The sequence below is a fragment of the Canis aureus genome, chromosome 8 (genome assembly GCF_053574225.1).
Source record: "Canis aureus isolate CA01 chromosome 8, VMU_Caureus_v.1.0, whole genome shotgun sequence".
NCBI classification, from domain to species: Eukaryota; Metazoa; Chordata; class Mammalia; order Carnivora; family Canidae; genus Canis; species Canis aureus.
Window position 1 is genome coordinate 6649837 of NC_135618.1, and position 16762 is coordinate 6666598.

Sequence of the window (16762 nt, forward strand, 5' to 3'; positions counted from 1 at the left end):
CATTTATTTATTTATTATGGGTGATTAATAATTAATAATTATGAATAATCAATAATATAATAATAAAAGACTTACTAATACCATCTTATCAATTGCCTTCTAGTTATTTTGTATTTTATTTCTCTTTCTTCTCTTCATACCTTTGAGAATTGATCATTTTCTGTGATGGAAAACTCCCCTCTCTTTATGTTTTGTTAATCTTCTATAGGTTTTTGCATTGTGGTTACCTTGAAGCTTACATCATAAAACATCTTATAGATAAAAGAGTTCATTCTAAGCCAATAGCAACTTAACCTTGATTGTATGCAAAGGCTCCACCCCTTAGCCCTATAACTCCTCTCTTTTATGTTTTTGATGTCACAATTTACCTCTTTTTCTATTGTGCATTTGTTAAGTTGTAGTGGGTATAGTTATTTTAATAATCATTTGTTTTACCGTTATACTATAGTTAAATGGTTAACACATCTCATAATACAGAATTAGAGTTTCTAAGTCTGACTATATTTACTTTTACCAGTGTGTTGTATATTTTCATATGTTTTCATGTTACTAATCAGCATCTTTTCAACTTCTGCTTGAAGAACTCCTTACAGTATTTCTTACAAAGCAGATCTAGTGGTGATGAACTCTCTCAGTGTTTTATTTGTTTTTTGTTTTTTCCTGAAGATGTTTTTATTTCTCCTTCATATCTGAAGGATAACTTTGCAAAATAGAGTATTCTTGGCTGGAATTCTTTTTCTTTTAAAATTTTGAACATATCATACCACTCTTTCCTGTCCTATAGGGTTTCTGCTGAGAAATTCACTGATACCCTAATGGGGGTAGGTTACAATCTCTTTTCTCTTATTGCTTTTAGATTCTCTCTCTGTCTTTGACTTTTGACAGTTTCACTATAATGTATCTTGGAGGTCATTTTACAGAGGTAATGGAGTGATCTATTAGCTCAGTGAACTTAGATGTCCAAATTTCTCCCCAGGTTTAGACAATTCTCAGCTATTATTTCTTTAAATAGACTTTCTGCCCTATTACCCCCTTTTCCCCTTCTGCAACTCTTGTTATTCTACTATATGTACATTTAAAGGTGTCCAATAGACCATGTAGGCAATCTTCACTCTTTTTCCTTTTTTCTCTTCGTTCTGCTCTGACTATATTATTTCAAAGTTCTTTTCCTTTAGATTACTGTTTCTATCATCTGTTTCATCTATTCTTCTGTAGATGCTCTCCATTGCATTTTTCAATTCATTCACTGAATTTTTCAGTTCCAGAATTTCTGTTTGGCTCTTTTTTATGATTTTTGTCTGTTAAATTTCTCATTTTGTTCATAAATTACTTTCCTGATTTCATTGAATTGACTTTCTGTGTTTTCTTGTATCGCATTGAGTTTCCTCAAAACAGCTATTTTGAAGTCTTGTTATCAGCTAAATTGAAACATATCATGCTTTAAATTTAGATATTGTAGGATTATTGTTATCTTTTGGTGATGATGTGTTTCCCTGACTCCCCATGTTCCTTGGACTTTTGCGTTATTTTAGCATTTGAACAGCAGACACCTCTTCAAATCTTTACCGATTATTTTCTAGTGGCAGATTTTTTTGTTGGTCTACCTTATATCTGGTAATATCTCCAGCCCTGTATGGATACATCTGTTCCACACTTCTTGCTCCCTCTTGTGGCATAGTTCTTTTTTTTTTTTTTAAGATTTTATTTATTTATTCATGACAGACACAGAGAGAGAGGCAGAGACATAGGCAGAGGGAGAAGCAGGCTCCATGCAGGGAGCCTGATGTGAGACCTGATCTGGGGACTCCAGGATTACACTCTGGGCCAAAGGCAGACATGCTCGACCACTGAGCCACCCAGGCATCCCGTTGTGGCATAATTCTTAAGATTATGTTTTACCTGGTTCTTAAGACTAACCCACCAGGCTAACTACTGGAAACCTCTCTTGTTTTCCAGAAGGTGGAGCTATAGCTCAAATTTGTGGTTTTTCCCTGGCCCATGGACCTTCTTTAGCTTATTTTCTGAGGGGGACTCTGTTTACAGGAATTTGCTCCATGCTCCACTCAAGAGGAGGCACAGGTTTCTGGCTGTGGGTTTAGCACTCAGGGCACTGGGGATGCCTGTGAGACAGTAGAGGTATCCTCAGGTAAGGTTCTCCCAGTGGCTCATGCATAGGCTTCCTGCTGGAGCCCTGAATGCCATCAGTGGAAACTGCATTCCTTTAATGCCCTCTTGATATTCTTATCTGTCTCTTTCCTGATCTCCCTCCCCCAGTCATGGAGGCCCTGTCCCAACACTCTAGGTGCTGCAGGAGAGAAATGGGCTTCTCCAGCAGCGTCCTGCACAGCTGAAGTAGCTGAACATACATTCATTGCTCTCCTTTTCCCCTCACAGGGTAGATCACCCTTGCTGGCTAGTTCAGCCCCATACTGTGCTGCCTTAGGGGAGGACTGACACTGGCAAAGTTCTTCTTACCTCTTCCAATCCATCCAATTATGTATTCTTTTTGTTTGAATGGAATGTTAGAATCTTTCCTTGGGAAGGTTGAACTTCTATCAGTGTCTCTTGTCCATGGGTATCTCCCAAGTCAGCATTCTCCTGGTTTTCCTCCACCCCGTGTGTGTGTGGAGGTGGGGGGGGGGGGGGGGACGGGGGGCACGCTGGCTATGACCAGTTCACAAGGTCCTGCTGATTCCACAGACCATACCAAGATCTGTCTGCCTATTACCTGATGCGCAGGTACTCCTCCTGGGTACCTTGGTACATGGTGGTGCTAGACCCCACAACTCTCACAGAGGTACTTTTATTCATGGATGAATGCTAAATTGGTTATTTAAATGGGGGGGGGCAGAGAGGGCAGAAAGGAGAGATATCTTATGATGCTGACATCATTCCCCTGCTTCTGAGTGTTCACTATGAAGTGGAAGGGAACTTATAGTCCATCTAACTAAATTTCCTCAGCTTAAACGTAAGGCATCTGAGGCCCAGCAAACTGAAATGGTTTGGTGTAGGTTTTACAACAGAATATGGCAAAACAAAACAAAACAAAACAAAACAAAATCTAGAAGTTAATCTTTTGGATTGGGAGCTTCCTAACCCAAAGCTTCCCAATTTTAACACAAAATTTTTACACATTTAAGTACGTGATAGATGAACCGATGGCACCTTAGAAACATATGAGGAAAAAGGCCCTGATTACCAAATTCAAAATTCTAAAACATGAAAGAGGTTCCTCTTTATCTCAGGTCCTCATTACTTTACATCTAATTTTATAAAACCTTCCTAACTTGTTTCGTTGCTTTCATAGTTCCCTCTCTGCAAATTCATATCTCTCTCAGACCTCAGACCAGCTCCCAAACCTAAAATGAAGGTTTCATTTCATTAGTCATCTTTTAAAAAATCCTGATGGGTCTCCATTGATTATAGAATAGAATATTGATTACAAGATGAAAGACAGGTCTAGATTCAAATCATGACTCTTCCCTGCCACTTTCTTTGATAATCTGTGTCAAGCAAATCAAACATTATGACCTTTAATTTCTACTACTGATAAATGGGAATAAGAAAGCTGAAGGTTTTAGGGTTCCTCGCTGGTTCAGTTGGAGGAGCATGTGACTCTTGATCTCAGGGTCATGAGTTCAAGCTCCACGTTGGATACAAAGATTACTCCAAAAATTTTTAAAGTTTTAAAAAGAGAGTTCAAGGTTTAGGTATTAGATTTCAACGAAATCTGAAAATCTCCCTTCCACGTAAGTTAATCATATGAAGAGCAATTGGGGAAAAAAATTAAAGTAGCAAAAGCATATCAATAGCAATCAAACAAGGAGAAAGCTTGTGTCATGACCTTAAAAAATTGGTGGCTATCAAGCAAGGAAAGACGCAGGAGCTTCCAAGAATTCACCGATGTTCACAGCAGTATGGCAGGGCTCTTATCCTCCAAAGGAGCACTGTGTAGGGAAGATGTGCAAACACAATCTTGAAAAATCTAAAGTATCCTCCAAAAACCTGGTACCACAACATGGGAAAGAGAGATTCAGCGAGATATGGGTAGCTCTTTAAAGAGAAAGAATTCTACATGGGGAAAAAAGTCCCATCCCAGCTACCTTTGTGTCCTCAGAAAAGGGAACTATTAGGACCTTCTATTTTAGAATCTTCCAGCTGTGAGAAAAATGGACAGGATAGCAGAACAATCATAAACATCCAGAGTTAATTATCTCCAACAATAAATAGTGATTTAGCAGAAAGGAAGAAAAAAAGAGAGAATAATTAGGACAAGAGTCTCTGAGGAAAAGAAAGTGGAGAAGAAGCATGCATGGGGAAATAACCCACACACGTGCTATTGATATAGGGGCAAAACTCTCCATTTATTATTTATCTTTTCCCCAGGAGGAAAGAGCCGGGGTTGGGAGGAAGAGAAATTGCTGTTGGGGAGAAACAGGTGAATGTGGAAAGGAAAAATGGTGACATTGAAATAGAGAACCCAGTACACAAAACAAAAGTTTATATTACTTGCTCTAATGAAAGCAAAGAACACAGGACTTTATGATCATTAGAGGATATAATCCAAGGCTCAATGATATTTCTTAGTGTGATGAAGGCAAACCTCAACTGATAGACTGAGTTTAGCGCAACACATTTAATAAAATCCAGGCAAGCGAGCCACAGGTCGTCCAACCAAAGCTGTATAAAGCCACGGTTGAGCTCTTCCCTTCTCCCTGAGCTTAAGGCAATAGAAAAGCAAGTGGGATTCACCCACACTAAAGCAGAGTAAATAGAAGGTATAAATAATGTTACTTATATGCAATATTAAAAAAAAGATAAAAAGCGCACAACTTTGCAACACGTATCAGCAAAAATAAATGTGAAGAAGGAGAATACAGATAAAGAAACCATTGTAAACGTTAGCAGAGCTCCTCCCACAGACACAAAATCCTGCAAGTGTTTCATGATATGGATGTTAAAGAAAAGATAAAAGCAGTTTAAAAAAAAAAATGAGATGAAAAGCACTATTAAAGAGAAAGAGGGGAAAAAATGCAAAGCTAAGAAAACAAAGAACCATACAGAACTATTAAAGAACTAAAAAAAATTAGCACAGAAACAGCACTATCAAATATAATTTCAAACACCCAATCCATTCAAATTTAAAGCCTTCTCTATCCCCTAACCTGCGTGAGATAGTGGGTCAAAATTAACTTCTTTTCTCTTTCTGATCACATCTCTCCTATTTGCCAGTCACTGTTTCTGATATCCAGGGTATAGGAGGTAGGTTTTGAGCAAATGCAGCAGTTTTTCCAGCAGTTTTAGTTGTCATCCACCCCCGGGGACCTCTAGGTGACCGGGTACAGGTGTGAACTTTATAAGGCGTCTTTGCAGCTCCTTCATGAATATCCTGTGGTTGCCTGGTCTGCCTCTTTTCTGCCCGGCTCCTGGATTTCTGGGGCCTACCCTCTGTCCATGTCCCTCGGTCAGCACGCCTGCTTAGAATCACTTCCACAGGGTCCTTAGCAAGTCTCAAAAACATGGACCTTTATCCTACCAGGAGGAAGTACAGCCCAGTCCCAAAGTACCTGCGTGTTTTGCCACAAGACAGGGTAATTCCAGCTACAGCATCTCATCTCTAGAATATTCACTAGTAAGACCTTCGAGTCCCGAGGGACAAGCATAAAGCTTTCCAAATGGCTCCCTAGAAAAGCCTCCCCTTGACTTGAGAGGAGGGGGCATCTACCATCGTCTGCCTTTTATAATAATAACAACAATAATAATGACCATCATTGGGCTATTTGACAGGTTCAAGTTCAAGGACAGTTGAAATGATGACTTGACCTCTAGACAACGTGCTTTTACTTCTATTTGTTCCCAAAGCAGCAAATAAACTGCCATTGGTGGAAATAAAATAAGAAGAGGTCAGTGGATTCAGCTCCTCGTGTTTCATGTACGTTCCGCAGAAGCCCAGGTGAAGTTCGGGGGAACTGGCAGCTGCCAATTTTCCAGGTCAAAGAAGGATTTGGACTCAACGGTCTTTCACACCAGCTACGTCAATACTCAGAAATAACTTAGAACACCAACAGAGGGCTGTAACTCTGCTAGGCAAGGAGCCATATTCCCCAGGCTCTGAAATTCTTTGTGCCCACACTGGGGCAATCTCCTTGACCCTGAGCAAGCTGTGTGCAGTACCTAGAAGTTTCCATCTGTGTCTAGTTATGGGCTCGCTACCATAGAGCAACACATCTCCTCCTTCCACATCAGAGAGGTGATGAAATGCCAGTAACCTGTCACCCCCTCTCTAAAGAAATCTCTTTCTCTTCAACTTCAGCTTCATATGTAGGTTGGAGATGAGTGGGCAACAACCACTTTAGGACCATGGACTTAGGAAGTTCTACATGATTAGTTTGGTACTTCTCTCTAGAATGAGAGGCACATAGCATTTTGTTGTGAGCGTTTGGGGACTCCAATAGAGAATCCGGCTAATTGCCTACCATACGCTGACTTATATCATGACTTCCAGGGCACTTGTGACTTCCTTCAGGCAAAAACTGCACCACCCATCTTTATTTTTTCTGCAGTGCCTGAGATGGCACCCGCTCGCTCAGGACAGTTCATAAATGCTTGGGAAATCAAATTTAATTGTAAAGAAAAGCTAACTTTCCCTTCCCTTTCTACCTATACACATACTATCCCTTCTCACCCGCCTTTAGTACTAGAACAAGGCTACCTTCCCATGAAATAGACCCACTCCATTTCAGCCCCATTCATTTCTCCTTGTCTGTGAACTCCTCCACAGCTTTTTTTTTAAATATTTTATGTATTTATTCATGAGAGACACAGAGAGAGACAGAGGCACAGACAAGGCAGAGGGAGAAGCAGGCTCCATGCAGGGAGCCTGACGTGGGACTCGATCCCAGGTCTCCAGGATTACGCCCTGGGCTGAAGGCAGGTGCTAAACCACTGAGCCACCCGGTCTGCCCCAGCTTTGTTAATATGCTGTGTTATATCACTATTTAAATTTACCTTTATCCTGCCATTTCAGTTAGACCTCGAGCCCTTTAAGACTATGGGCCATCCACTTATTATGAGCACCAGGTGCTGTATGGAAACAAACAAACAAACAAAAAAAAAGGAAGTATTGAATCTCTGTGTTGTGTACCAGAAACTAATATAACACTGTATGTTAATTATACTGGAATTAAAATAAAAACTTAATAAAAATTTAATTGAGATTCCAAATTTAAGAAAAAAAAAGACTATGGGCCATCTTGTACGTACTTCTTTAGAGAAGTTCTTAGCATTCGATAACTATTGATAAGAACACTGTGTTAAATCAGATACAAATCATCTCTCCTACACATATTTGAGAAGGAATAACTCCATTGGCTTTTGCTTATGTTTTACTATCGCACTGAACTAATGAGATTCTGACGAGCATCATCATAGCGTGTTAGAGGAAGAGGCCTTTAGAGATCATCAATTCTGCACAGTTTACTTCATGTTAATGTAGCGTTGCAGATGCTGCTTCCCTTCACCCTCTGCCGACCATTCTAGTAACTGCACCCTCTTGAGTCTCATTTCAGCATGAACACCATTTCTCCAAGTTTCTAAAATTGGCTAAAGCCAGTTTTTAAATGTGCTGTGTATAATACGACCTGTTCACACTCCACGAAAACTGAAATTCCATTACCCATAGATAATAGTCTTTTAGGTACTTGGGCTCTGGAGCCAGAACACCTGTGCCCCAGGGCCATTTCTCCCACTTCATAGCTTAGACATCTCTGCCACACAGCTTCCTAACCTGAAAAATGAGAATAATAAGAATAATGACCTTATAAGGTTGTTGTGAGCCTAAATGAATTAATGCCTATGAAATACTTAGACTAGAACCTAGGAAATAGCAAGTCCTCATTGTCCTTAGTTTGGTGGTGGTGGTAGTTGCGCTTCATAACTTTGATACCAATGACAAGATTTTTCATTTGGTTCTTTCTAGTAGACTAAGCTCCTAAAAGGACTGCTCAATTTATCTTTAAATCCGTAGCACTGCATACAGAGTGCCTGGCACATAATAATCACTCTGCAAATGTTTGTTAAGTGCAATTTATAAATGATACGATCATTAAGAATACAAGCTCTGGATGCAGACTACTTCAGTTCAAATCTGGCTCTGCCACTGACTGGCTAATTCAACTTAGCCTTCACTTTCCAGTACCATTATCATCTACTTTAAATGATGGTGACTTCGTAAGATTGTTGAAAAAATTAAATTATTACATACCTGAAAAGCATTTACAATAACATCTGGCGCTTACAACCCTAAGATCAGCAGTTGCATGCTGCACCGACTGAGCCCGCCAGGCACGCCGCGACATTCTGTTTTTAATGAGAGCACAAGTCCCTCCTTGGGCTGCAGTCAGGATATTAAAGGCCATTCAGTTTTGAAGGACCACCTTTCAAGTTTGGGTAGTCTTACCATTTAGGGTGATCATATGCTGAGTTTGATTAAAGGCAGCCGCTATATGTTTGGCCAAAGCCTCCATTCTTAATTCTACATCAATAGATGCTGCTTCTGGGACATACCTGGCTAAGGGATAAAACCACCAAGAAGCCCTCCTAGTCTTAATAGTCCCTCAACCATGAGAATTGCTGGCAAGTGGCAGGCAATTCATCCTGGGAGATAAGGATGCCCCCAAGCACAACACCCCCATGGGGCAGGATATGCTTCAACCCAATTTGAAAAGGTATCCATAAATACTAATAAATACTCTATATTTCTAGCAGCTTTAGGCATTTGAATAAAATAAAGTTACCAATCTTCAAAGGGATATGGGCCCGGATATTGAGTCCCATGCAATTTGAGAAATTGCTCCTTTTTAAGATTGTTCCCAGCACAAGGGCGACATCTTGGAAACTCTCAGTGAGGATTTTTTCTTTCATGGCAATCTTAATTACTTAAATATGACTGGAATTATATTATTTTAATTTTAATTATCTTAAATATGGCTGGAATGTCATATTTAAAAGAAACATGCATAGACTCAGATATGATCAGACAGCTTTAAGGAGTTAAGGTTGACTTTATGAAGCCAAAAAATTCCTTGGAAATGTTGGCCTAATATCTTGCTTACGGAGTGCCCTGCAGCCTTTCCAGGTGAATAAAGAATGTCACTGCCTGGCAGGTGCAGGAAACCTCAGAATATTTTGGGGACCTCGAGAAGAGGAATTCACCCAAATCTAGAGACGTCGCAGGCAAATCTGACAGCAAATAACCTGGCTTGGCTTCTGGTGTTGTGAAGCTATCAAAAGTTCAATCTAGAGATCCCTTATGTAAAGTTCCAACAAAGCAAGTTTTAAATAGCTTATTTGGTCGATTGCTATTCTTGTTGAGCTTATATAAATAATTAGGCCAAATTTGTTAAAACTGAACTTGTTTTACAAACAAATTAGTCTTGATTTGGCTCTCTTTGGAAAAGAGGGCAATTTTTGAGAGAAAAATTATGTTTCAATAACATAACTTCACAAATGTAAAATTCTACTTCTTATTGTCTTTAAATGTTTATTATTTCTCTAAGCTAGACAACTTGAGGTAAAACTTCAGAGAAATTACCACAATAGCTCATGTATAGACAGTCTTTGTGCTTGCTACATTGTGGGGATATTAACAGGACCCCGTGGGCACATAATTATTTGAATAACAATAATAGGACGGTCTTGGATATAACTGCAGCACAGAGAACTCACCCTTTTTTTCTCCCAATGTGGTTCTTCACACCTTTATTTACAGGTTTTTATTTAAATCCCAATTTGTTAACAATATAATACTAGTTTCGAGTATAGAATTTAGTGATCCATCACTCACTACAATACCCAGTGCTTGTCACAAGTGGTCTCCTTAATCCCCACCACCTATATACATCCCTCCACCCACCTCTCCTTTGATAATCCTCAGTTTCTTCTCTATAATTACGAGTCTGCTTCCCGATTTGCCTCTTCTCCCACCCCATGTTCATCGGTTTTATTTCTTAAATTCCACATATAATTGAAATCACATGGTACTTGGCCTTTCTCAGACTTCCTTATTTTGCTTAGTGTAATACTCTCTATCCACATCCTTCCAAACAGCAAGATTTCATTCTTTTTGGTGGCTGAGTAATATTCGTGTGTGTGTGTGTGTGTGTGTGTGTGTGTGTACGCATACCAACTCTTTTTTATCCATTCATCAGGTGATGGATTTTTTGGCTCTTTCTATAATCTGGCTATTGTTGATAATGCTGATATAAACATTATAACGGTGCTGGTGCTTCAAATCAGTATTGTTGAATCTTTTGGGTAAATATGTAATAGTGCAATTGCTGGATTGTAGGCAGTTCTATTTTTAACTTTTTGAGGAGCCTCTATACTGTTCTCCAGAGTTGCTGCACCCGTTTGCATTCCCACGAACAGTGCAAGAGGGTCCCCTTTCTCCGCATCCTCGCCAATACCTGTTGTTTCCTGTGTTGTCAATTTTAGCCATTCTGACTGGTATGAGGTGGGATCTCATTGTAGTTTTGATTTGCATTTCCCTGATAATTAGTGATATTGAGCATCTTTTCATGCACCTGTTAGCCATTCATGTGTCTTTTTTGGAAAAATATCTATTTATGTCTTCTGTCCATTTCTTAACTGGATTATTTGTTTTTGGGGTATGGAGTTTGAGAAGTTCTTTATAGATCTTGGATACTAATTCTTTATCAGATATGTCACTTGTAAATATCTTCTCCCATTACAAAGGTTGCCTTTTAGTTTTGTTAATTGTTTTCTTTGCTGTGCAGAAGCTTTTTATATTGATGAAGAGCCAGTGGTTTATTTTTGCTATTGTTTCTCTTGCCCCAGGAGGTGTATCTAGTAAGAAGATGCAACAGCTGATGTCAAAGAGGTTGCTGCCTGTGTTCTCTAGGATTTTGATGCTTTCCTAGCTCACATTTAGGTATTTCATTTTGAATTTATCCTCATGTATGGTCTAAGAAAGTGGTCCAGTTTCATTCTTTTCACGTTGCTGTCCAGTTTTCCCAACACCACCTGTTGAAGAGACTTTTTTTCCATTGGATATTCTTTCCTGCTTTGTCAAAGATTAGTTGACCCTATAGTTGTAGGTTTATTTCTGGGTTTTCCATTCTATTCCATTGATCTATGTTTCTGTTTTTTGTGCCAGTACCATACTGTGTTGATCACTACAACTTTGTAATATAACTTGAAGTCCAGAATTGTGATGCATCCAGCTTTGTTTTTCTTTTTCAAGCTTGCTTTGGCTATTTGGAGTCATTTGCGGTTCCATACAAATTTTAGGATTGTTCTAATTCTGTGAAATATGCTGATGGTATTGTACCAGAGATTGTATTAAATATGTAGGGATTGCATTAAATGTGTAGATTGCTTTGGGCAGTATAGACATTTTAACAATAATTGTTCTTCCAATCCATGAGCATGGAATATTTTTCCATTTCTTTGTGTCCTCTTCAGTTTCTCATCAGCATTTCATAGTTTTGTGAGTACAGATCTTTTACCTCTTTTGTTAGATTTATTCCTATCTTGTGGGTTTTGGTGCAATTGTAAATGGGATTGATTCCTTGATTTCTCTTTTTGCTGCTTCATTATTGTTGTATAGAAATGCAACAGACTTCTGTATGTTGATTTTCTATCCTGTGACTTTACTGAATTTGTGTATCAGTTCTAGCAATTTTTTGGTGGAAACTTTGGGTTTTCTATATAGAATCTCATGTCATTTACAAATGGTAAAGGTTTGACTTCTTCTTTGCTGATTTGGATGCCTTTTATTTATTTTCATATTCTGATTGCTGGAGCTAGGACTTCTAGGATGATGTTAAATAGTAATGGTGAGAGGAAACATCTCTGTTTTGTTCTTGACTTTTGAGGAAGTTACCAGTTTTTGCCCATTGAGGATGCTATTAGCTGTGGGTTTTTCATATATGATCTTTGTTATATTGAGGTATGTTCCATCTATCCCTACTTTTATGAGAGTTTTTATCATGAATAGATAGAACCCGTGCTTTATTAAAGCTGAATGTTGTGTGTGTGTGTGTGTGTATATATATATATATACATATATATGTATATACATGATAATTCAGCTAATGTATCCAATGTTGTAGCAGACATGCACACCCAAATTAGTCCTCTCCATAATTGGATTTTTCCTGATCAGTGGAAATGGATGATCTTAGTGGAAAATGCTTCTTACTAGGAAAAATAGTAATTATGCTAGGCCTTCCTTTTTGCTGCAAGGGCTATTGTGTTGTTGCATGTTCTGCATTAATATGTCGAACAAATTATGAAGGGTCCTCATGCGCACCTCTGAGTCAGATAGAACTAGGAACCCTTCATTTAATTAGGTACCTGGGGATTTTTATAATTCCCAAGAGGCAAAGTCTACATTCCTTTCAGCTTAAAGAAGCCACAGATGAGACCTTTGACCTTAACACTGCTTAAGAATAAGGAAGATAAAAATCCCATAGCAAGGAGATGAAACAGGGAAATACGGGGAACTTTATGAAGGGCTGCTTCTTTTTGCTCCTTTTCCTGCCTCTATTGCTGTGAGGACCTACACCCAGGCTTACACTTGCCTTATAGTATGTCCTCTTTGTAAAGGTCAAGGAATTATTTCTTCAGAGTCTTCCAGTACAAAAGAATAACATCGAAGACGTGACCAACCGAGATTATCATGTATGTTTTTCAGACCACTGAGTCAGCAAGACCCCTAACTCCAGAGCATAGGTGACCTATGGAGACCTATAGAAGATATCTAAATGCTTATCTTTGTGTTAACCAGTTCCTGGATGTCTGAGAAGACATGTATACCAGACCACAATCCTCAATAAAAACTCCAAGCCCCAAGCAAGAAGGCTCACTTTTCTTTCCTTTCTGAGTCTTCCAGACATTTTGTTTATATCTGCATCCTCTCTGTATCTTCAATAAACTCTGCTTTCACTCTCACCCAACTCTTATTTGATATCTATACTACACAAAGCCAAGGACTCTCGCGCAGCATCCTGCAGAACCCTGTCTGAGTCCTTGGACCCAGACAGCCTGCTATCATTAACACTACCATTCATTAGAGATATGATCTTGAACATGTTATGTAACCTCTAAGCCCTAAACCATGATCTAGAATTCAGGTAATATTACCTCCTTTCCTAAATCTATTGTAAGGATTAAATGGAGTATATATAATGATTAACACTATGCCTCAAGTGCAGTAATCATTTAACAAATGGCCAACTTTGTTTTGTTGATGTGATTCTTGTTTAGATGACTAATACTTTACCACCAAGGAATTTAAATTCTAGATGAGAAATTAAGAAATATATAAATAACTGTAATGCAAAAGTAACAGTCACAGAAATTAAAAGTTAACAGATGTTTTGATAATTTATGAGTAGAAGAGATCCGTGTAGGTTGCAATTATATTTCCTATAAAAGGATAACATTTCCAAAAGGAAAATAGGTAATAGGTAGACATTTCAGGCAAAAAGGAGTAAGACATGAAGAAAGGTGAACAAATGCACAAAAGCAGGAAGTACAAAGCTTATTTGGGCAGTAGAGAGAGAGGCACAACTGGTAGATTTATTATGAGGTTAGTCACCAAATTATTGAGTGTTCGTAATGCTCTAATCTAGAACAGCACAGTATAACAGGATGATCACTAGCCATATGTGGCTGTTAAGTTCTTGAAATGTGTTTAGTGTGACTAAGAAGCACAATTTTTAATTTACTTTAATTTTAATGAATTTAAATTTAAAAGTTGAAGGGGCTTCTGGCTGGCCCAGTCTATAGAGCATGTGACTCTTGATCTTGGGGTTGTGAATTCAAGCACCACATTGGGTATAGAGATTACTTAAATATAAAATTTCTTTTAAAAATTAAAAACTGAAGCATTCCATATAAGTCAGCTCTTCCAGTCCTAGATAATACACCACAGAAGACTGAAAACTAAAACTCAGATACTTGTATGCAAATATTTGTTACAGCATTATTCTCAATAACTAAAAGGTAAGAGCAACCCAAATGTCCTTGGAATGTGCTTATTTCAATATTTTATCAACAAATAAATAGATGTTGGGGAGCAAGAATGCCTTACCCTCTTCACAGGAAGCAAGAACTCTTGTCCCCCTCAAGGTCCCTCTAGCTGGACTAAGAATCAATTCAACATGAGACAAATAAAAAGGAGAAAATCAAATTAATAAAATTAATAAAAGTACATATGGGGACTCCACACAGACATGGAAATTCTAAAACCAGGCAAAATAAGGTATATATGTCATTCTGCAGTAAAGAAAAAGAAGTAAGGATCTTGGATTTCAGAGAACATGAATACATTTCACAGGATGATAAGAAGAAGAGATGTTTGGTAATTAGATGTTTTCTGTACCATACAGTTGGGTCACTCAGATAAAATTTCTGTTAATAACCCTTATACTGGGAAAGACCCTCAATTTAGATTCTTTTGTGTGGTTAAAGGAGAGACAAAACTCTCTTTGGAGCCCCAAGTTCTCAAATATCTTTTGCTCAAATTAATCCATATGCCAAAGTGGCACATTGTGGGGATGGAGTCTATTTTGAACCCCTTCAGCATCAACAAATGAATAAACAGAATGTGGTATATACATGCAATGGAATAAAAATCAGCTGTAAAAAGAAATGGTTCTGATACAACAGGAGTGAACCTTGAAAACATTATGCTAAGTGAAATAAGCCAGGCAGAAAGGACAAATATTTGAGGATTCCACCTATATATATATATTATATATTTTATATTTGGGTATATGAAATATACCCAAAAAAGGGCAAATCCATAGAGACAGAAAGTATAGGGCTGCCAGAGGCTAAGCAAGTGGTGAATGATGAATTACTGCTTATTAGGTATAGAGTTTCTGTTTAGGTGAAGAAAAAGTTTGGATATAGAGAGGGATATGGTGGTACAACATTGTAAATGAAATGAATGCCATTTAATTACACCCTTAAAATCATTAAAATAGCAAATTTTATGTTATATATTTTATTATAGTAAAATTTAAACAGTGTAAAATATTTTTCTGTTAAATATATTGTTTTGGTAATTTTACACTTCACTTTAACTGTCACATTGTATAATATGTTATTGTAAGACAAAGCATAGCTTTCATGACTTAAGAAAAGTGTTTTTAGGCCTCTAGCTATCTTGTGATCTATGCCTGACCTGTACTACTTGCCCAAAGCATATTTCTTCCAGAATTTCCTGAGATAATGTTGAAACTGCAGAAGAATAGACCCCAGTAGATAATGATTTTAAGGGAACAAAAAAAATGTAAGAACAAACAGTAACTATCAGGCCAGGAGATAGTCTAATCATATCATAGACAGTAAATTAGTGGTAAAACTCCACTGTAAAACTAGCACTGATTCAAAGTTAAGATCTGCCTGACATACACTCTTGTGTTATCTTTGCAGGATCTAAACCCCTTCAAGTACTCAAGTACTCAATACTGGACCAACTAGAGCCAGAGAATTGATGATGGTCACCCTTACTGGCCTGTGACTGTGACCTGGATTTAGTCACCTACAGATGACTTGTGTCTCAATTCCCTGCTGTATCCCCATTGCCCAGCCCCTTCATGAATATGTATTCATCCTTATGTTAAAGCTTCCCTAATTTTGTTGTTGGGGAGACACTGCTTTAGGAAAGTTCACTGCTGTTTTCCTTTATGTGTTAAGAGTAAAACCCTTCCTTTTCCTATTCTTTGTTTTGTTGTGTGTTTTAACTTGATACCAACCAGAAGGCAAACCCAGGTTCTGGTAACACTCTCAACAGTGGGGGAAAAAAAAATCAATGAAGTCAAACCACATCTGATATAAATCAAATGTCCAACAAATATTGTTTTAATGACTTATAAAAGGATCTGAGCTTTCAACTTTAACCAGTGATAAACTGAATTGGATTTTTGCAAACACAAAATTTACATAGAAAGATAGTGAAAGAATTATTATTTCAGTCATGGAAGTTAGATTGGAAGCTTTTAAGGAAAAGACTAAAAACGAAAATTATATTTTACAAAAAGTGAAAGATTTTCAATTAAGCCACAAAACAATTGGCTCTAGAATACAAGACCTTTCAAACAATATCAAAGACCAGGAAGTCCAAATATCAAAAACTTATGAACTTATTTTTGCCTTAGATTAGTCATACAAAATGAGACACTTTCATAAATGTCTATCCATGCAAAAGAATGAAGCTGGACCCCTATTTCACACCATACACAAAAGTAACTCATGCTGAATCATAGACTTAAATGCAAGACATAAAACTATAAAACAGAAGAAAAAACAAGAGTAAATACTTATAATTCTGGGTTAGGAAAAGCCTTCTTAGATATGATAACAAACAAACAAGCAACAAGAGAAAAACAGATAAATCAGACTTCAAAATTAAAAACTTCTTTGCTTCAAAAGTCACCATCAAAAAAGAGGGGAAAAATAACTCACCGAATGGGAGAAAGTATTTGCAAATAATGTATCTAATGAGGGACCTATAATATATAAAGAACTCATACAGTACAATAATAAAAAAATAAATGGCCAAATTTTAAAATGGGTAAAGGCTCTGAGTGGCTATTTCTCCCAGAACATGTACAAATGATCAATATGCAAATGAAAAGATGCTTGACATCTTTAGTCACCAGGAAAATGCAAATCAAAACCACAATGAAATATCATTTCACATCCCCTAGAATAGTAATCATTAAAA

General features: G+C 37.7%; 1 long non-coding RNA gene across 1 annotated transcript in view; it reads left to right on the forward strand.

Annotated features, from left to right (window-relative positions):
- Nucleotides 1-15754, forward strand: part of LOC144318002 (uncharacterized) — a 28419-nt gene extending 12665 nt beyond the window's left edge. Inside the window, exon 3 of the long non-coding RNA XR_013383864.1 lies at nucleotides 15469-15754. This is a non-coding gene — a long non-coding RNA (uncharacterized LOC144318002). The remainder of the gene's footprint in view (nucleotides 1-15468) is intronic.
- The last annotated feature ends 1008 nt before the right edge of the window (nucleotides 15755-16762 follow it).